General features: G+C 35.4%; 1 protein-coding gene across 16 annotated transcripts in view; it reads left to right on the forward strand.

Moving 5' to 3' along the window:
- LOC108386307 (caspase-12-like) overlaps nt 1-21775 on the forward strand; it is a 56632-nt gene extending 34857 nt beyond the window's left edge. For 12 of the 16 annotated variants that reach the window (XR_012132572.1, XR_012132558.1, XR_012132560.1 and 9 more), the window contains 3 exons: nt 1357-1441; nt 10506-11458; nt 19756-21775. The gene's annotated coding sequence lies outside the window, so the exon portion shown is untranslated. Of the gene's footprint in view, nt 1-1356; nt 1442-9206; nt 11459-19755 lie in introns of all 16 variants that reach the window. The other 4 variants (XR_012132569.1, XR_012132571.1, XR_012132559.1 and 1 more) reach the window with 3 other exon arrangements.
- The last annotated feature ends 803 nt before the right edge of the window (nt 21776-22578 follow it).

Below are 22578 nucleotides of genomic sequence, written 5' to 3' on the forward strand. Positions count from 1 at the left end.
TGTTTTCAAATCTCTTAGAAATGCTAAAGTGGAAATGCTGGGTAATTCTGTGTTCAACTTTCTGATTAGTCTATCGCTTGTTCCAGCTGTTATCCTTTGCCCAAGCAGCAGCAACTACTGGATCTGACAAATTCTGACAAATGCTACAGGGCAGGCTCCTCAGCCCTGGGAGAGTTCTAGGTCAGACAAAATAGAGACATGCCCTTTGGGCCAGGCATTCAAGGAGCCACCAGACAAGTCAAAATGAGCAACGATTCTTTGAAATTAAGGGCCACTCTATTCTACCTGGCATTAAAAACTTGGACAGGAAATGCAGGCTGCTGTCTTTGAGACCATCACCCAACTGGGGGTGAGGGGACAGGCTCAAGGAAGGTTGAGATGCTCCAGAGCTATATCTCACTGTGATTCAGCTATGCTTCTCCTCGACTGAGCATTCACTTGGCTGCTGTAAGCTTTTGAGTAGTATTCAGAATTCCAAAAAAGTTAATTCTGGCTGTTTTGTCAGTTAATTCACTATTTTTATTGGTGAGAGACTTTTGCAGTTCCCTACTAGGCCATTTTCATTAACATCTAATCTTTGTATGTATTTTTGTAACTTCTTATGAATCTATAATTATTTCAAAATAAAATTAAAAAGAAAAAACTGACCTTTCATATATATATTTGATGAATTTATTTAACAAAACATAATAAGAAATAAAATACCAACAGCTAATAGAGTACTGTTTAAAACTTATTTTTGCACCCTTCTAAAAGTCAAAATGTTAAACCACAAACATTTTCCTCTTTTACTTAAAAAAAATTGGTAGAGTATAGTAGCACAGATACATTATGTTAAAATTATTATTGATTTAATGTGGATTTATTCTATTTTTACCCCAATATTATGAGACATTAAGTATCTTTTACTATCTTCAAAGTAGGTGAGCAAAGCTTTGATGCAGAATGCAAAAAATAGATATTTTTCTATTTTTGTAGATAGGAATAAAAAAGTAGGGCATATTTTTTAAATGTAAAAATAGACAAGAGAACTTGAACACAGCAATTACTTAAGCTGCCTATCAGTATGTTTCTATTTTATTTCCTTTGAGACAGTGTTGCTTTCTATATTTGTATGAGAAATATTTAACTTGTAGTTTCTTTAAAGAGGCATTTATTTCAAGTGATAGTAAGTGCTGATTCTGCAATTATTGCTAATTGGAGTATTTCCAATTTCCTTCCTGTGTTGAAAACCTCATGATTCTGTCATTATTCCTTTCTTTTTTGTACTTCAATTTTGTGTAATACAAAATACACTGAACTAAAATTACACTTTCAAATACATAATATAACTCAGCTGTTTTCTATGCTTCACAGATGATGGAAACTCAGCAGTGACAGATGCTGCATACCGATGACTCCTCCATGCCAGTTGGTCAGAATCGTGTAAAGGTCATTTGTGGTAATGAATTTTATTTTACTAAAATAATAAAGTAGGTTTCAGTTTAAGTAAGAATTTACAACATACATTTGAAAAGGAAATCATGATACATCATTTATTCATTTTTTATTAAAAATAAAAAACACATATTTAAGATGTACAACATGATGATTTCATATACATATATAGTGAAATGATTAGTACAGTCAAGCTAATTAACATATTATTTCCTCACATAGTTACCTTTGTGTGTGTTGAAAGGACTTGAAATCTACTCTTATATATTCAATCCAGAATTCAGTACATATTATTACTATAAGCATCATGCTATATATTAGATCCCTAGATTTCTTTATCCTACATAACTAAATGCAACTTTGTACCCTCTAACTAATATCTCTCCATTTCCCCCACCTCCCCACTATCCTACTCTCTGCTTCTGATTATTCAGCTTATTTAGATCCCACATGTAGGTGAGGCCACTCAGTATTTTTCTTTCTGTGTCTGACTTATTTCACTTAGCATAATGTGCAATTTCGTTTATGTTGTCACAAAGGTAAAGATCTTCTTTTCTAAGGCTGAATAGCATATACATAGAAATAACTCCCAAGGTCTTTATCCATTCATCTATCAACAGACATTTAAGTTGTTTCCGTATCTTGGCTATTGTGAATAAGGCTGCAATGAACATGAGAGCACAGATATCTCTTTGAGGTCCTGCTTTCATTTCCTCTGGGTATATACCCAGAAGAAGCATTGATAGATCACGTAATATTTCTATCTGTACTTTTTTGAGGAACCTCTATGATGTTTTCTATAATGGCTTTCCCATGAAAGTATACAAGGGTTCCCTTTTCTCCACACCCTTAACATGTTATCTTTTATTTTTTTTTATAACAACTACCCTATTAACTGTGAGGTGAGACGTCCTTGTGGTTATGATTTCCATTTACCTGATGATCAGTTATATTGAACACCTTTTCATACATCTGTTGGCTATTTTTGTCTTCTTTAGAAAATATCTACTCAGGTCCTCTGCCCATTTTTATTGGAATTGCTTATCTGTTTGTTTTCTATTGGGTAAACTTATTTAGTCACCAATTTGTTGCAGAAGTAAATGCAGTAGTAATTAAATGGGCTGCTTTAATATTAATTTCATTCATTCACAGAACGATTAGATACTGTGTTAGACATTGGGGAAAGGGGAAAGAAATGGTATATTTCATCACTTTACTTGGAATTTATTTTTTAATTTTTTAAATTTTTTAAATTTTATTTTGGTATCATTAATCTACAATTACATGAAAGACATTATGTTTACTAGGCTTCCCCCTTCACCAAGTCCCCCCACATCCTTGTTCACAGTCACTGTCCATCAACACAGTAAGATGCTGTAAAATCACTACTTGTCTTCTCTGTGTTGCACAGCCCTCCCCGTGCCCCCCCAACACTATACATGCTAATCGTAATGCCCCCTTTCTTTTCTTCCCGCCCTTATCCCTCTCTTCCCACCCGTCCTCCCCAGTCCCTTTCCCTTTGGTAACTATTAGTCCATTCTTGGGTTCTGTGATTCTGCTGCTGTTTTGTTCGTTCATTTTTCTTTTGTTCTCATACTCAACATATGAGTGAAATCATTTGATACTTGTCTTTCTCCACCTGGCTTATTTCACTGAGCATAATACCCTCTAGGTCCATCCATGTTGTTGCGAATGGTAGGATTTGGTTTTTTCTTATGGCTGAATAAAATTCCATTGTGTATATGTACCACATCTTCTTTATCCATTCATCTACTGATGGACACGTAGGTTGCTTCCATATCTTGGCTATTGTAAATAGTGCAACAATAAACATAGGGGTGCATCTGTCTTTTTCAAACTGGAGTGCTGCATTCTTGGGGTAAATTCCTAGAAGTGGAAATCCTGGGTCAAATGGTATTCCTATTTTGAGCATTTTGAGGAACCTCCATACTGCTTTCCACAATGGTTGAACTAATTTACATTCCCACCAGCAGTGTAGGAGGGTTCCCCTTTCTCCACAACCTCGCCAACATTTGTTGTTGTTTGTCTTTTGGATGGTAGCCATCCTTACTAGTGTGAGGTGATATCTCATTATGGTTTTAATTTGCATTTCCCTGATAACAAGCGATGTGGAGCATCTTTTCATGTGTCTGTTGGCCATCTGAATTTCTTCTTTAGAGAACTGTCTATTCAGCTCCTCGGCCCATTGTTTAATTGGATTATTTGCTTTTTGTTTGTTCAGGTGCATGAGTTCGTTATATATTTTGGATGTCAACCCTTTATCAGATCTGTCATTTATGAATATATTCTCTCATACTGTAGGATACCTTTTTGTTCTATTGATGGTATCTTTTGCTGTACAGAAGCTTTTCTGCTTGATATAGTGCCACTTGTTCATTTTTGCTTTTGTTTCCCTTGCCCAGGGAAATATGTTCAGGAAGAGGTCATACATGTTTATGTCTAAGAGATTTTGGCCTATGTTTTTTTCTAAGAGTTTTATGGTTTCATGACTTACATTCAAGTCTTTGATCCATTTCGAATTTATTTTTGTGTATGGGGTTAGACAGTGATCCAGTTTCATTCTCTTACATGTAGCTGTCCAGTTTTGCCGGAACCATCTGTTGAAGAGACTTTCATTTCCCCATTGTATGTCCATGGCCCCTTCATCGAATATTAGTTGGCCATATATGTTTGGGTTAATGTTTGGAGTCTCTATTCTGTTCCATTGGTCTGTGGCTCTGTTCTTGTGCCAGTACCAAATTGTCTTGATTACTGTGGCTTTGTAGTAGAGCTTGAAGTTGGGGAGTGAGGTCCGCCCCCCACTTTATTCTTCCTTCTCAGGATTGCTTTAGTTATTTGGGGTCTTTGGTGTTTCCATATGAATTTTTGAACTATTTGTTCCAGTTCATTGAAGAATGCTGTTGGTAGTTTGATAGGGATAGTATCAAATCTCTATATTGCTTTGGGCAGGATGGCCATTTTGATGATATTAATTCTTCCTAGCCAAGAGCATGGGATGAATTTCCATTTGTTAGTGACCTCTTTAATTTCTCTTTAGAGTGTCTTATAGTTTTCAGGATATACGTTTTTCACTTCCTTGGTTAGGTTTGTTCCTAGGTATTTTATTCTTTTTGCTGCTATTGTGAATGAAATTGTCTTCCTGATTTCTCTTTCTATTAGTTTATTGTTAGTGTACAGGAAAGCCACAGATTTCTATGTGTTAATTTTGTATCCTGCAACTTTGCTGAATTACAGTATTAGGTCTAGTAGTTTCAGAGTGTAGTCTTTAGGGTTTTTTATGTACAATATCATGTCATCTGAAAATAGTGACAGTTTAACGTCTTCTTTACCAATCTGGATTCCTTCTATTTCTTTGTTTTGTCTAATTGCCGTGGCTAAGACCTCCATTACTATGTTGAATAACAGTGGGGAGAGTGGGCATCCCTGTCTTGTTCCCAATCTCAGAGGAACAGCTTTCAGCTTCTCGCTGTTCAGTATGATGTTGGCAGTGGGTTTATCATATATGGCCTTTTTTATGTTGAAGTACTTTCCCTATATGCCCATTTTGTTGAGAGTTTTTATCATGAATGGATGTTGAATTTTATCGAATGCTTTTTCAGTATCTATGGAGATGATCATGTGGTTTTTGTCTTTCTTTTTGTTTATGTGGTGGATGATGTTGATGTATTTTTTAATGTTGTACCATCCTTGCATCCCTGGGATGAATCCCACTTGGTCATGGTGTATGATCTTTTTGATGTATTTTTGAATTCGGTTTGCTAATATTTTGTTGAGTATTTTTGCATCTATGTTCATCAGGGATATTGGTCTGTAGTTTTCTTTTTTGGTGGGGTCTTTGCCTCGTTTTGGTATTAGGGTGATGTTGGCGTCATAGAATGAGTTTTGGAGTATTCCCTCCTCTTCTATTATTTGGAAAACTTTAAGGAGAATGGGTATTATGTCTTCTCTGTGTGTCTGATAAAATTTGAGATAAATCCATCTGGCCCAGGGGTTTTGTTCTTTGGTAGTTTTATGATTACCACTTCAATTTTGTTGCTGGTAATTGGTCTGTTTAGATTTTCTGTTTAGTTCTGGGTCAGTCTTGGAAGGTTGTATTTTTCTAGGAAGTTGTCCATTTCTCCTAGGTTTCCCAGCTTGTTAGCATATAGGTTTTCATAGTACTCTCTAATAATTCTTTGTATTTCTGTGGCGTCCGTCGTGATTTTTCCTTTCTCGTTTCTGATTCTGTTGACTCTCTTTCCCTCTTAATAAGTCTCGCTAGAGGCTTATCTATTTTGTTTATTTTCTCAAAGAACCAGCTCTTGGTTTCATTGATTTTTGCTTTTGTTTTATTCTTCTCAATTTTATTTATTTCTTCTCTTATCTTTATTATGTCCCTCATTCTGCTGACCTTGGGCCTCATTTGTTCTTCTTTTTCCAATTTTGATAATTGTGACATTAGACCATTCATTTGGGATTGTTCTTCCTTCTTTAAATATGCCTGGATTGCTATATACTTTCCTCTTAAGACTGCTTTTGCTGTATCCCACAGTAGTTGGGGCTTTGTGTTGTTGTTGTCGTTTGTTTCCATAAATTGCTGGATCTCCATTTTGATTTGGTCATTGATCCATTGATTATTTAGGAGCGTGTTCTTAAGCCTCCATGTGTTTGTGAACCTTTTTGCTTTCTTTGTACAATTTATTTCTAGTTTTGTGCCTTTGTGGTCTGAAAGTTGATTGGTAGGATTTCAATCTTTTGGAATTTACTGAGGCTCTTTTTGTGACCTAGTATGTGGTCTATTCTGGAGAATGTTCCATGAGCACTTGAGAAGAATGTGTATCCTGTTGTTTTTGGATGTAGAGTTCTGTAGATGTTTATTAGGTCCATCTGTTCTTGTGTGTTGTTCAGTACCTCTGTGTCCTTACTTATTTTCTGTCTGATGGATCTGTCCTTTGGAGTGAGTGGTGTGTTGAAGTCTCCCAAAATGAATGCATTGCATTCTGTTTCCTCCTTTAGTTCTGTTAGTATTTGTTTCACATATGTTGGTGCTCCTGTATTGGGTGCATATATATTTATAATGGTTATATCCTCTTGTTGGACTGAGCCCTTTATCATTATGTAATGTCCTTCTTTATCTTTTGTGACTTTCTTTATTTTGAAGTCTGTTTTGTCTGATACTAGAATTGCAACACCTGCTTTTTTCTCTCTGTTGTTTACATGAAATATCTTTTTCCATCCCTGGACTTTAAGTCTGTGCATGTCTTTGGGTTTGAGGTGAGTCTCTTGTAAGCAGCATATGGATTGGTCTTGCTTTTTATCCATTCTATTACTCTGTGTCTGTTGATTGGTACATTCAGTCCATTTACATTTAGGGTGATTATCGAAAGTTATGTACTTATTGCCATTGCAGGCTTTAAGTATGTGGTTACCAAAGGCTCAGGGTTAGCTTCTTTACCATCTTACTGTCTAACTGAATTCCCTTATTGAGCTATTATAAACACGGTCTGATGATTATTTTTCTCCCTTCTTATTCCTCCTCCTCCCTTCTTCATATGTTGGGTGTTTTGTTCTGTGCTCTTTTTAGGAGTGCTCCCATCTAGAGCAGTCCCTGTAAGATGCCATGTAGAGGTGGTTTGTGGGAGGCAAATTCCCTCAACTTCTGCTTGTCAGGGAATTGTTTAATCCCTCCTTCATATTTAAATGATAATCGTGTTGGATACAGTATTCTTGGTTCAAGGCCCTTCTGTTTCATTGCATTAAGTATATCATGCCATTCTCTTCTGGCCTGTAGGGTTTCTGTTGAGAAGTCTGATGATAGCCTGATGGGTTTTCCTTTGTAGGTGACCTTTTTTCTCTCTCTGGCTGCCTTTAATACTTTGTCCTTGTCTTTGATCTTTGCCATTTTTAATTATTATGTGTCTTGGTGTTGCCCTCCTTGGATACCTTCTCGTGGGAGTTCTATGTACCTCTGTGGTCTGAGAGGCCATTTCCTCCCCTAGTTTGGGGAAGTTTTCAACAATTATTTCTTCAAAGACACTTTCTATCCCTTTTTCTCTCTCTTCTTTTTCTGGTGCCCCTATAATGCAGATATTGTTACATTTTGATTGGTCACACAGTTCTCTTTAAATTCTTTCATTTCTGGAGATCCTTTTATCTCTCTCTCCATCAGCTTCTCCACTTTCCTGTTCTCTGTTTTTTAGTCCATTAATGGTCTCTTGCATCTCGTCCATTCTGTTTTGAAGTCCTTCCAGAGCTTGTTTTATTTCTGTATTCTCCCTTCTTATTTCTTGCATATTTCTCTGCAAGTCCTTCAGCATGGTTATGACTTTTGTTTTGAATTATTTTTCAGAAAGACTGGTTAAATCTATCTCCCCAGGTTCCTTCTCAGGGGAAGATGTAGGAGATGTTGAAACTGTCTGGGTTAGTCTTGTCTGGATCAAATTTTTTTGCCTTTTCATGTTGATTGATGCAGTTGAATGCTATTGACTCGTCTGTCAGCTGGGAGAGTCAAGCCTCTTTCCACTTGCTCCTGGCCTTTCTTTACTGGGACAACTGCGACCCCTAGTGGATTATGTTGGGCAATTGCATGTAGACTGGGTCTTTGTATCGTGCTCTGCCGGTATGGAGGAAGCTCCGTTGCTGTGGGCGTGGCCGGCCTCAGGCTGCTGCTCTCCTATGGTGGGTCCTCGGAGGGGTAATGGACGGTGGGCTGTTTGGCTGTTTACCTCTGTGAGGGGTCTTAGAGCTGTTGCCCAGGGGCTTAGTGTGCCTGGAGTTCCCTGGAATTTTCAGCTGCTGGAGTGTGACCTGGGATGCTTCCATCCAGTAGCAGGGTCCCTGTCCCTTTAAGACTTTCAAATAGCACTCGCTTTTCTTTGTCCCAGGGGCGCCCACTCAAAGGTCTTACTGTCCTGTGCTCCTAGTTTCCAGCACCCCACGCATGGACTATGTGTGCACTCTGGTGCGGATGGCTGGTGCTGGGTGTTTAGCAGTCCTGGGCTTCCTCTCTCTCCCCACTTCAACTCCTCTCCTCCTGCCGGGAGCTGTGGTGAGGGGCATCGCGTCCCACCGGGCCATGGCTTGTATCTTAACCCTTTCACCAGGTGCTGGTTTCTTGCAGGTATGGATGTATTCTGGCTGTTGTCCTGTGTCTTCTGGTCTCTCTTTTAGGGATAGTTGTATTTGTTGTATTTTCAAAAATATATATGTTTTTGGGAGGAGATTCCCACTGTCCTACTTATGCCACCATCTTGGGTCCGCCTCTTAACTTGGAATTTAATGGAATATTTACACATAAAAATACATGAAAATAAAGTTACTGCAAGACAAAACTGAAATTTCATAAGTAAGCACTTTAGGTCAACACTATGAGGCAGGGCTTTGTTTTTGTTATTGCAAATATATATATATATATATATATATATATATATATATATAATTTTTAAATTTCAAGTTTATTGAGCTGTAACTGACAAGTAAAATTGTCAATTTTTCCCTTTCCTCCACATGCTCACCAACACTTGTTCTCTGTCATTTTGACAGTTGCTGTTTTAATAGATGTGAGATAATATCTCATGGTTTTGATTTGTACTTCTCTGATGACTAGTGATAATGAACACCTTTTCATGAGCCTGTTGACCATTTGGATGTCTTCTTTCGAAAAATGTCTATTTGATCCCCCTTTTAATCAGGTTTTTTTTTTTAGTTTTTTGCTATTGAGTTGAATGAGTTATTTAAATATTTTTAATATTTACTCCTTAATTCACAAGGAACTACAGAAAACCCTGAATAGTCAAAGAAATCTTGATAATAAAGGACAAATATGGAGGCATCACACTTCCTGAGAAGAATTTGTATTCTGCTGCTGTCAGATGGAATGTTTTATAAATGTCTGTAAAGTGCATGTGTCCTAATGTATAGTTTAAGTCTACTATTTCCTAGCAAAAGCCTCTTCTAATTTTCCTAATTCACCTACACAACATTTGGGTACCAGCACCTGTGTATCTCTTATCGTAGCACTTGCCATTCTGTATTTTAATTTTTGCTTAAGGATATATTTCTTTGTTAGATTAAAAGTACAAGGAAGATATTATCTATTCCTGATTACTAGTAAAATGCCTAAAATAGAATATAGGTTCAATAAACATTTGTTGAACAGATGGATGCATTAATAGCAACTAAATGAAGTATATTTTGTTTTCTTTAACTCATATAGAATGAAAAACATATGTGTATATATATGCAATTACACAGGGTAAACAGTACAATTATATTGATTTATTCATTAACACAAGTGGAAACATATATCTGAGGTATTTTGTCCTCTGTACTACAGATAAAACAATAAAGAGATAGAGGTAGTAATTTCCTTCCCAGAATACAAAGTCCAGTTATGAAATGTTGTTCAACAATGTCCTTATGAGGTTTTGCCATTCATTTTTTCATATATAAGTATGGTGAAATCTCTGTAGTGGCAGCACTGTTTTTGTTTAAAGTTAGGCTTGAAGCAAGAAAAAGCGCTTATTGGTATTCCCTAAGAAAATATGTACCATTAGTATTAGTGTGCAGTAAAAATATTAATAAATCTCCTTATTTTCTTAAAAGAGGCAAAAGAAGGGTTTATTTTACACATCACAAAGAATTTCACTCCAAACATTACCACTGGATATTTCTTGACTAATTTATCTTCTAGGTTTAATCTTTTTTTTTCTAGAGGGGGGTGCATTTAATATTCTTCCTCCCCTTTCTTATCAGAAAAATTTGACTCTGTGTCAGCTCAGAAATAGACCTCCTGATTTTCAGTGCTTGCCTACTAAAGTATGAAGCAAAAATTGTTGATCAAATATTGACATATTTAATACTACTGCCACTGTCAAATGTTCAATCTGTCAGAAATAAACACCAGTGTTGAGCCCTTGATACAGCACTATCCTCGGAGAGGAATGCCAAAGCACTTGTTGGAATGTTGATTACATTGAATCCCTTCTACTCTGGAAGAGACAGTTAGTTATCATGGCTGCAATAAATAGATATTCTTAGTTGAATTTACATTTATTTCCTATCCACAGAATCAAAACAAGTACATTACCCAAGAGAATATATACACCCACCTACTTATGCTTTCCACATATTATTGCATTAACCACGGAACCCACTTTAAGGAAAGAAGGTGTGGGAATGGACATATGATAACGAAATCTACAATTTCTAACATATACTGCAGTACATAAAGGCTGCCTGTCTAAAAGAATGCTGAAAGGTCCTTTTGAAGGTGCAGCAGAGGTGCCAGTTTGGATATCATGCTCTGTATAAATGGCTCACCAATCTCCAGGATACAGGTATATTCTAAACCCATAACCATTTCCTGATGCTATGTCCCTAATAGATAATATACTTGAGTCTTGGCATTATGATTACAAATAGGAGAAGCACCATTTCCCACACTCCTAATGACTCAATCGGACAGTTTATGCTCCCTGTTCTTATGACTCAAAGAACTTTGGTTTTAGAAGTCTCCAGAAAAGAAATGCTTCTCCCAGAGCACCTAGAAAAGAATCTCATTAAATTTTAGCTATGAATGCTGCCTTTTGGGGGCACTTGTGCCAGGACACTATCAGACAAGAAATGGAGTCACCTTCCAGGTATGGGTAAATGACTCTGATCTTCATAAGATAAGGCTGATATTATTCATTTGGTGGGGGAAGGGGGGAGGTGCAGTGGGTGGGGGCAGTGAAAATACACTTGTTATCCAGGGAATCCACGAGGTATATCTTGATATTCCTTCCTTAATTTTGATAACATAAAAATGTACAGCTGCCAGAACCATAAAAGGATATTGGTGAAGAGGATCTTGGACCCCTTAGTGATGTGGATCTGGGTCATGCCACCAGATAACCCTTCCACTAGCAAGATGCAAGACAAAATTGGAAGGAAGATAGAAAGAAGAACGGAAAGATGAATATCAATTGTAGCCATTGGAGCAGTTTCTACAGCTGGAAGTTTTACCTCCTCCCACTTTTATGTAAGTTTCCCCATGAAAAGAGATCATTTAAAATCCTGAAGGAGCTGTTCCTAGATAGGGAAAACTTATTTTACAAAACAAGTGTATCGATGTAATAAGGCATCAAAAAAATATAGATGCAAATGGTAAGGGAGTAGGAAAATAGAGACATATTTCTTCTAGATTGATAGTTGAAGGTGTTGAAAACTTTAAAATAGTTTTATAGAGTTCATGAGCAATTTATCATACAAAAGAAGAATAATGAATATGCATGCTCACACACAAAGAGAAAATATACTATCTTAACCCCGTGTAATATAAATTCCATTTGGCTTTTGCTGGCTGAACTACATTTAAGTCTGAGAAGTCCAATGAGTTGACTAAGTTCATTTTTTGTTGAGGAGAAGGGCTGGTTTCTAAAGGCAGATCTATTAAAACTAGCAGATTAATTTATGGATGTAGAGACAGTCCCAAAATAAAAATCTTGTTTGAGGGTATGGCAAGATAATTTTTAAGTTAATTTTTTTCTTACCTTTTTCTCCCATTTCTTCCATTCTAGCAAGTAGGATGGAAATGGCATATCTTTGTCAAAAACACGATGAGAAAAACCTAAAAATGTTACACATCAAACATCCCTGTGTCCCCATATGACACAGCAGCAGAAAAGTGGTAACTCAGGTGTGACTAAGCAGGTCAGGACAGTAAGATTCCTTGCAGCAGTGGTGTGTCAACACAGACCAGTCTCCAGACACAGCCAGTGTACCAGCACCAAGAAAGACCCCAGGATGTGAGCGTACCTAAAGAGTTGGGACAGAGGGGTACAGTCCAAAGCGTGACTGAAGTTGGTTTCTCTCCAGGTTTGGGGAATGTGCTCAGAATAGAAATTAAGTTGATTTACAACAAAAAAAATAATGTGGAAATACATGTTCACCTGAGTTCATAGATCAAAACTCATGCCTGCTACAGGTATGTAAAAGTAACTGAACACAATGATTGATGCTTTTCCACTTCTAAATCAAAGATTAAATATTAAAGTCATTTATAAATTTCATGTTTTATATGTCAAACTGCATTTGATAGCATTTTTATAAAATGCACACAATGTGAATCCTTCTCAAAATGGGAGAAATCCCTCTAGTTATATCAATTGCAAGTGATTTTCAGTGCACATTTTTCCAGTCTTCTATGGCATATATTTTCTGCAAGTAAGCTTTAAGTTAATTAAATGTGAAGCCCCAATTCCTATTCATAAAATCTGTTCTCTTACATATAAATTATTTTCCTGGATGAGATCTTAATGCCCAAAATATCATTCTTGATCCTGAACTAACAATGTAGGTATGAGTTTCTCTGTTTAAATTAAAAGTAGAGTGATTGCAAATGAAAAAAAAAAAACCTCCTGTTTTTTCTCCCACATAAGTTGATATAATGCTTTATTTAGATCAGCTTACTTAGAGGTAACACATGTCAGGGGGATGATATTTAGTATGTTGTGTTTTTTGTTCATTTCCACAAGGCTGAGTTTACAATGCATAGATATCTTCTTCAGAGAAGAATTTTAAAATTCTGAAAATTAAAGAATGTGTTACTTTATAAAGGATGTAAAATATGATATGATCATTAGTAAAGTCTTGATAACAAGTTTTTTAATTTTTTTTCTGCAAAATAATGAAAGTCCTAATCCTCGAAGAAAGGATATTTATGTATCTCAACATTTTTGTGATAATGCATTCCTAATATTGTCAACAAATTATAACATTGCCTAGTATCTCTAGAGTAGGCTGATGCCACTAAGTAATTCTATGGTCCTTTGAAAGAATTAGCTTCCTATTGTCTTTTGAAAGAAAAAAAGTTTTTTTTCATATGTAAGTAGGGTAGGAGGACTTCCTTAAAATCAATTTATAATTCAATGCTAAAGTAGGATAATGGCTGCACTCAGTTCAGAGCAGACCCTTTTCTTTTTTTTTTGAACTGAAGTATAGCTGAATACAATCTTATATTAGTTTCAAGTATACAATACAGTGATTCAACAGTTACCCATATTATTAAATCTTCACCCTCTCTAGTTTAGTTACTGTTAACATAGGAAGATGTTACAGAATTATTGGCTTTATTTTCCATGCTGTAGTATCATCCTTGTGACCAACTTATAATTGAGAATTTTTGTGCCCCTTTATGCGCCTGTCCCTCCCACCCACCTAACCCAACCCTTCTTCCATGGTAACCACTAGTCACTTCTCAGGGTCTATGAGTCTACTGCTGTTTTGTTCATTTTGTTTTGTTTTGTTTCTAGATTCCACAAGTAAGTGAAATCATATGGTATTTGTCTTTCTCTGCCCGGCTTATTTCACTTAACATAATACCTCTTTGTCATCCATGTTGTCACAAATAGCAGAATTTCTTTCTTTTTTTATGGCTTAAGAATATCCCACTATATATATATACCACTTCTTTATCCATTCATCTATCAATGGATATTTTGGTAGCTTCCATATTTTGGCTATTGTAAATAATGTGGCAATAGACACAGGAGTACGTATATCTTTTTGAATCAGAAATATAGTTATCTTGTTAAATTCCTAGAAATGGAATCACTGGATTGTATGGTATTTTTATTTTTAGATTTTTGAGGAACCTCCATACTGCTTTCCATGGTGGCTATACTATTTACATTCCCACCAACAGTGTAGGAGGAATGAGACAAACACACTACAAAAAAAGAAAATTATAGACCAATATCCCTGATGAACATAGATACAAAAATCCTCAACAAAATATTAGCAAACTGAATTCAGAGCAGACCCTTTCATTTCTCTGGAGTTCTCTTCCATTTCCATGACTTCCATAAGTGAAGTCTCTCTGTCTTTCTGTTACCAGCCACTGACTCTTCACTTCCTGAGCAGTCAGCCAACTTCTGTGGTGTGCTAAATAATTTCTCTAATCTTTGTAACAAATCAGATTTTGATGCATCCTCTTGTCTCTACCATTTTGAAGATCGCTGAAATTGCCTGAGCTCGCTGAGTATTTCAGCTTCACAGAGTTTTTCTTTAATAATAGACAATTTTTCTCAGTAAGAACCAAAAGCATGAATCTTCAAAATTGAAGAAGATGACATGCATACCTTAATAGTGTTTTGGTAAAACTCTCTAATTCATATTCATTGTGTCTACATGACAGACTTACCTTGAAAAGAAGCCCACAGACTTGCATATTGTGTTCACTAAAATTCAGTGAAGTCTTGGAATCAAAATTTTTCTTTATATACAAGTCCATTTCTCAAGAAGAGCTCTCTAACAAAGGCATTAATCTATTAATCATCAGACTGTCTGATGTGGATTGTTTTTTTTTCTTTTTCTCCCAGTCATGACACACTTATTCTATTGTGATCTGCACCCCAAATCCTATCCTCATGTAAGAAATGACTATTATCCTTTACTTTGTTCAGGCGTTTCCTACAAGAATTCTCAAAGTGATTCTCATACTGACTTATAAAGCCTTTCTCACTAAACTTTGAATTTGCAGAAAGGAGAGAAGAAACCATTTTCTACTCATTTTTATGCTCATCGTATCTGCCATATTGTTGAATGAATGATTTGAATAACACATGGTTTATCTGTATATGCAAACATAAAAGTCGCCACTTAGTTTTGTGAGCTTTTGAAAAAATATTTAGTCATATTAAATTTCAATTTACTCATTGTAAATAAAGACAATAATGCTTCATCAGTCTACCCCAAAGAGTCTGAGAGTTCAATAAGTTACAAATAAATTTTTGTATTTAAATAAAGTATAAAATAGACATTTTGTAAATTGCAAAATATTATATAAATGTGAGTGGTATAAGAATTAAACCATCATTGAGATAGACTCAAATCACCTATCTTATTATTTATTTGCTATATTTTTTACTTGCTGCTTTATATTTTACTTGCTATTTTCTTTGCCAGAAGGACATTTTTTTCAACATAGGCACTGAAAATAAAAAGTTCAGCTGAGGTGATCTACTAATATATGATGTTAAAAGATTATGTTAGAGACCTAACAGCAGGGAGAAATATTGTAATTCTATTTATTTTAAATTGTGTTTATTTAGGAGAACATATAGAAAGATGTTCAAAAGTGTCAGTGTGAATTTAGGTGGAGTTTGCATTAATTTCTTTAATGTTTATGGATTATTTATTTTTTGACAGAGGGCATTTATCATATTTTCAGTTCTAGACGAGTAAGATTCAAAAGAAAAAAATGTAAGAAAAAGAACATCTCCTTTTACTGCTTTCCTTTCTCACATTTTATTAATTCCTCAACATTCTGCATTACACTTGATAATCCCACTGCTTTGTGAAAATACTCTTGCAGAGATACCAGTGGTTATTTGGTTGCCAAATGCAACGGACACTTTTAAACTCTTTCGGTTTGCCAGATAGCCCACAGTTATGTGACTACTCCCTTCCTCCCAAAACTTTTTCCTCCCTTGATCTCAGGTACATATCTTACTTCTTGTGTCCTTTCACTTTTCTGAATGACCATTCAGTTGCCTTCTTTCTAGCCAACTTTTCCTCTCTGGTCTTATTAAAAGATAATTTTCAGTAAAGCATAAAATTATAACTTTCATACAAATACAAAAGTGAACATGTTTTAAAGATCTAATTTGCTGAGGGAATCAGACAGATCTTATAACTTGTTCAAAAGAGAATTTAAAAACAGGTACATTTACAGATCAAGAATATGGAATGAATATGTAAATGGTGGCAAAACTGGTTTTTCCACAGGGTAGGAGGGAAGATAATGGAACCTTTACTAGACAGAACAAAATGTGCATATCTGTTGGTGACCTACAATTTTAAAAGAGTTGTAAAATAGATCAAAGTCAATCAAAGGTTTTTAAGCAATTCCTGGAGGGCTGCACTATGTGTAGACAATGCATAGTATTCTATTGGAACTTACTTTTTTATTCTACTGTCTTCCATTAAGGTCATTGCTTCTCTAAATTCTGGTCTTCTATTTTCTCATTCTATACACCCTGACTGCTTCCATACTGAATTTAGATATGCTGACAAAGAGCCCAGATTTTGTTTGTTTGTTTGGTTTTTAGAAGCATTAAGGACTAGTTTGTTGATCATTCAACTTCTTGTGTTAATTTTAATTGCAATAAATCCCACCTGATCATGTGTATGATCCTTTTTATTATTGTTGAATTTGGTTTCCTAATATTGGAATTGTGATAGGGATTGAATTGAATCTGTATATCACTTTGAGTAGTGGGGACATTTAACAATTCTTCCAATCCATGTACACAGATTATCTTTCCATTTATTTGTATCTTCTTCACTTTCCTGCATCATCATCATAAGTTTCAGTGTACAGATATTTTGCCCCATTATTTAAATTTATTGCTGTGTATTTTATTCTTTTTGATACAATTGTAAACAAGATAATTTTCTTAATTTCTCTTTCTCATAGTTTATTGTTGGTGTCTAGAATTGCTATTGAATTTTATAAATAGGTTTGGTACCCTGTAACTTTACTGAATTTGTTTATTAGTTCTAATAGTCTTTTGGTGGCAGATATAGGGTTTTCTATATCTAATATCATGTCATTGGCAAAGAGAGGTAATTTTACTTCCTTTCCTATTTGGATGCCTCTCATTTCTTTTTCTTGCCTAATTTCTTTGGCTAGTATTTCCAGTACTGTTTTGAATCAAAGTGATAAGAGTGAGCATCCTTGTCTTAGGTCTTCAGTTTTTTACCTTTGGGTATGATGTTAGCTGTGGGCTTGTCATATATGGGCTTTATTATATTGAGGTACAGTCCCACTATATCTTATTTAAAAGATATATATTTGTATTCCCATGTTCATTGCAGCATTATTTATAATAATGAAGGATAGAAACAACCTAAGTGTCAATCTACAGGGAAATGGATAAAGAAAATGGTGTATATATAATATGGAATATTATTAAGCCTTAAAAAGAGGAATCTTGCTGTTTGTAACATATGGGATAGCCTGGAGAACATAATGCTAAGTGCAATCAGCCTGATAGAAAAGAGAAATACTTCACTGTATCACTTATATTTGGAATCTTAAAAAAAAATAAATAAAAAGCTGAACTAATCGAGTACAAAAGTGATTGCCAAGACCTGGAGAATGGAGAAAATAGGAAGAGGCAGTAAGCAGGTATACACTCTCAGCTTAATATTAATATGGTCTAACAGTCTAATGTAAAACATGTTCACTGTACTTCATAACACTCACTGTATTATATAATTGGAATTTGCTAAGAGAGTAGAACTTAAATGTTCTCACCAAGAAAGACCCCAAAAAGCAAAAAGCAGGTAAATTACAAGGTGACAGATGTGTTAATTAATTCGATGTGCTAATCTTTTCAAAACATATATTTGTATATAATCATCACATTGTATACTCTAAATATGTTAAGATTTTATTTGCTAATATATTTCAATAAATTAAATAATACTGATGGATAGAACACTACAGAGCTGAACTGTACTCTTCAAAATGACTAAGATGGTAAAAAGTCAATAAAAAAGAAAATATTTATAGAGTGAAACATTTTTTTTTAATTACAATAATAAAACTTTACACTTGTGTGGCATTTTTGGCATTTTGAAACCCTATCACAGCCATTATCTCATTTAATGCTCACAAAAACCCACAACCCCATAAGAATTTAATATTTTGCAAATGAGGAAACACAATTATTGATGAATATGTGTACTCAAAATATTAAATCACTCACCTAAGATATCAGTTACTGGTATATTAAGGTCTAGAAACCAGATATTTCTTTTTGTGTATTTTGTTTTCTAATATTTCAGGAAATGAAAGTTAAGTGGAGTTAGACTACAGATGTTTGAAAAAATCTTTCCAGATTATTCTAATGTGGTTGGCAGCTATGGTTGAAAGATACTTATTATAAAGTCTCCAGTATAGAAAGGTCAGAATGGTCTGTTGAGCACATTATTTTCTAATAATTCATTTATTCATAACAATCATTTACAGTATTACATACAGATGCCTGTAGAAATGTACTGTAATTCAAAAGACAACTTTGCAGCTATTTCACTGGAAAACTTGAATAGCCAAAACTTGTCTTAGCCAGAACTACCCTACCATTTTATTTAAATTCCTACAGTGATATCAGTATTTTCTTTATTCAAGGATATATGCCCTTGTACTTGAGAAAAAACACCACTGCTATTTTGTGTCTGATTTGTTTTGTTTTAAGGCATGTGTGTGTGTACCTGCTTGTCTGTATTCTACAAGGCAATACAAAGCTATACACATATCAAATTGATACTACTTAATTCTTTTGGACCATTTGTATTCTTACTAACTTCTATTAATAAAATGGTGTACAGATACTAGCCCTTAGTCCTAAAGATTTATTTATACAAACAGCATTTAAACAAGAAAAATCAATGCCAGAAAGAGAAAACTTTCGTGTGTATAGCAAAACTGAAAGTAATCTTCACTTGGTCTTGTCTCTCTGAATCACAAGCATAAACAGGATATGTGTACTTTCCTTTATCATTTCAATTGTTCAGCATGTTAATCTTGGAAATTCTAATACTATCTTTTATATGTGAATACACAAATAATGGACACGAGTCCAGTTATTATTAGTAAATCTGTTGTGTGCACACATAGAGGCATATTTTGTTTCATTTTTCAGAAATGTAAAAATTTAGTCAATTTTTAGAACAACAATAACATGCCCCTATCCCATTTCCTAGGCATGTAAAACCATAATCTCTCTTTTATAAAATGTTGGTTTCACAATATGATTTTCTCCTTCTGAGAAATCATAGAAGCCTAAATCTGCAGGAGTACAGTTTTTAAAAACCCACAGCCCTGAATTTTCCATAGCCTCTTGTTCTTTCATCTGAACACAATGCGCTCTCTGTTCACCTCAGGCCAGAACTGTCATTTGCACTATCTGGGCCACCACATTTCCTCTGGCTAGCAGTCCACCCTATGTGTCATAGGGGCTCTGTAAATGCTGGTGTGTGCAGTTATTCTGCTGAATTGGATTTTTGACATTTATTAAGGTATTTAATGTACTACGTCTAATTATTTTTATCTTTGTCATCATGTCATTCTAAATCTGAACTGAAAAACCTCATCACTGTTGTGGGTGAGGCTCTATTAGATATAAATATTCATATTTATATGAATATTGTAAAGTCCAGGAAACTTTAATTCCAGGTCACAAATTAATACATTCCTGAGAATTCAAGGTTGATAAGAGGTTCACAACTGTATTAATAAAGCAGATTCATTTTGCTTTGTGTTGCCAGCATTGTACCTATGGGCTTGGTGATCATGCAATGGCCGGAGAGAATTAGATGAAGCGCCTTGCATTTGGCAAAGCACAGTCATCGAGGCCTTGTCCCGCGTTGCCGTGAGCGCTTACTCCAGGAGCAAGCACGCGGGAGTGCGTCTGGCTGGCAAACACCTGCTAAGGCCCAGCATTCCCCTTCCAGACTCTCCTCAAACAGAAAGGGAAAGGAAGAGCTTAATTAGAGAGTCCAAATGAAGACAATTTCTTCAAGTGTAAAATACGAATTTTGAACTCAATGACAATAAAAGCCCTGTTCAGCTTTGCGAGTCTATGTTTCCAAGATTATCTCAAGAAATCATTAAAAGCAAACTGATGGATCTGCAACACTAAGCCCTCTTCTTCATTAGGGCTGGTTGAGTTGCAAAAGGCATTTGTTTTAGGAGAGAAGGGAGGTGCAGAATAACTTGAAAAACTTCTTTATTTTCTCCAGGTATATTTTTCAAACTTTACTTGCAATTTGAGGTATGAGACCAGATTTCCCTTAGAGCTATTTGGGTGTTTGGTGCAACACTGGCTAACTAGTCTTCCTGAGATCTGAATAAAGTAAGAGACCTACCTAATTGCCTGACTTATTGATACTTAATAACCAAGTTACTATGAGGTAATTTTTCCTGTAGGGGGAAGAGTAAAAGCTAGTTCTATTTGCTACTACTTAATGAGTGCTTATATAAACTGCTACTGTTTAAATATTTTATAGGGATTAACTCAATTTAATCTTCAGAACAACCTAGTGAGATAGAGACTATCATTATTACCATTTTACATATGAGAAAAAGGTAACTTCCCCAAGATGACATAGGTAGAAGTGGGGAAGGAGCCAGACACTACTTATCGGTTCATTGCTTGAGTTTTAACCGTAAGTTCTGACAGAGGATCTGTTATCTTTTCTATGGCCCAGTATCTGGTAAAGTGCAGATCATTTCAGTGAATGCAGTCTTCTGCCTAGTTATCGCCTGTAGTATTCAGCAGAAGACAAACTTGCCTGGTGATTTTCTTCCAGAAACAGTAATAATTTCTCATCTACAAATAAGAATCACTGGTGTACTCCTGGCCATGGAGATAAGAAAATGTGCATCTTAGCCTCCATCACTTACAGTAAAAGATAAACCAATGGCCAAAGATGTAAGAAGAATAACTTTGAGGATTTTCAGTAATGGACATTCCACTGCCTTTAGTTTGGAACTCTTTAAGATGCCGGTGTATTGTCCACACTCATCTGACTCTACTTCCCTCGCCCTTTGTGGAACTTGACTGTCTGTACTCCTGGAGAAATAAATCAAACTTTAACAGCAGGTGGAATAGCAGACCTCAGACTTTCCCATCAACTTCCAGAGGTGCTGAGTCATTATTGGCTCACTCCCAGACACTCTTCATTTGTTCTGGCCATGAATTAATTGACTACCTCCTCTTCGGCACTGATCTAAAATCCATGCCATCTGCAAGCATATACAATGAGGAAAAGACAGTCTCTACACTAAACAGTTTTGGGAAAACTGGACAGCTACATGCAAAAAAATGAAATTGGATTACTGTCTTATACCACATGCAAAAAAGGAAACTCAGAAAGGATCCAGACCTAAATATGATACCTGAAACCACAAAACTCCAAGAAGAAAATGTATGCAGTGAACTCCTGAACGTCAGCATTGGTGTGGTTTCTGGATATGTGTCCCTTGGTGAGGGAAACAAAAGCAAAAGTAAACAAGTGGGACTACGTCAAACTAAATGCTTCTGCACAGCAAAGGATAACCATCCACGATATAAAAAGGCAACCTACTGAATGGGAGAAGATATTTTCAAATTATATATCCTTTAAGGGGCCAATATATAAAATATATAAAGAATGCTATGCTCATGCAATTCAATACCAAATAAAAGCAAATAATCTTATTAAAAATGGACAGAGGAACTAAATAGACATTTTTCCAAAGAAGACATACAGAGGGCCAACAGATCCTGGAAAAGATGCTCAATATCAGTAATCATCAGGGAAATGCAAATCAAAACCGCGATGAGATATCACCTCACACTAGTCAAATGGCTAAAAGCAGTAAGACAAGAAATAACAGGGGTTGGTGAGGATGCAGAGAAAGGGGACCCTCATGGCACTGTTAGTGGGAATGTGAGTTGATGTAGCCTCAATGGAAAGCAGTATGGAAGTTTCACTCAAAAAAGTGAAAAGTAGGAATACCGTATGACTTAGTAATTCCACTTCTGGGAATTTACCCAAAGAAAACAAAATCATTAATTTGAAAAGATACATATGGCTCCTATGTTTATCACAGCATTGTTTATAATAGCCTGGATATAGAAGCAACCTAAGTGTTTAGTGACAGGTGAATGGATAAAGAAGATGTGGTACATATATACAATAGCCTATTACTCAGCCACAAAAAGAATGAAATCTTGCCATTTGCAACAACATGGGTGGACCTAGGGTATGATGCTAAGTCATATAGAGAAAGACAAATAACATGATTGCACTTATATATGGAACCTAAAAAAAATGAAGAAACAAACAAAACAGAAATAGGCTCACAAACAGAGAGAACAGACTGGTGGTTGCTGTACAATGGAGGGTGAGGGGATGGGTGAAATAGCTGAAGAGAAGATAAGGTGGTATAAACATCCAGCTATAAAACAGATTAGTCATGGGATAAAAGTATAAATAGGGAATATAATCAATAATACTGTGATAACTTTGTATACTGACTATATATAGTATACATGTGACTATACCTATTATGGTGAGTATTTAGTAATTATATAATTATCAAAT

The sequence above is a fragment of the Manis javanica genome, chromosome 6 (genome assembly GCF_040802235.1).
Source record: "Manis javanica isolate MJ-LG chromosome 6, MJ_LKY, whole genome shotgun sequence".
NCBI classification, from domain to species: Eukaryota; Metazoa; Chordata; class Mammalia; order Pholidota; family Manidae; genus Manis; species Manis javanica.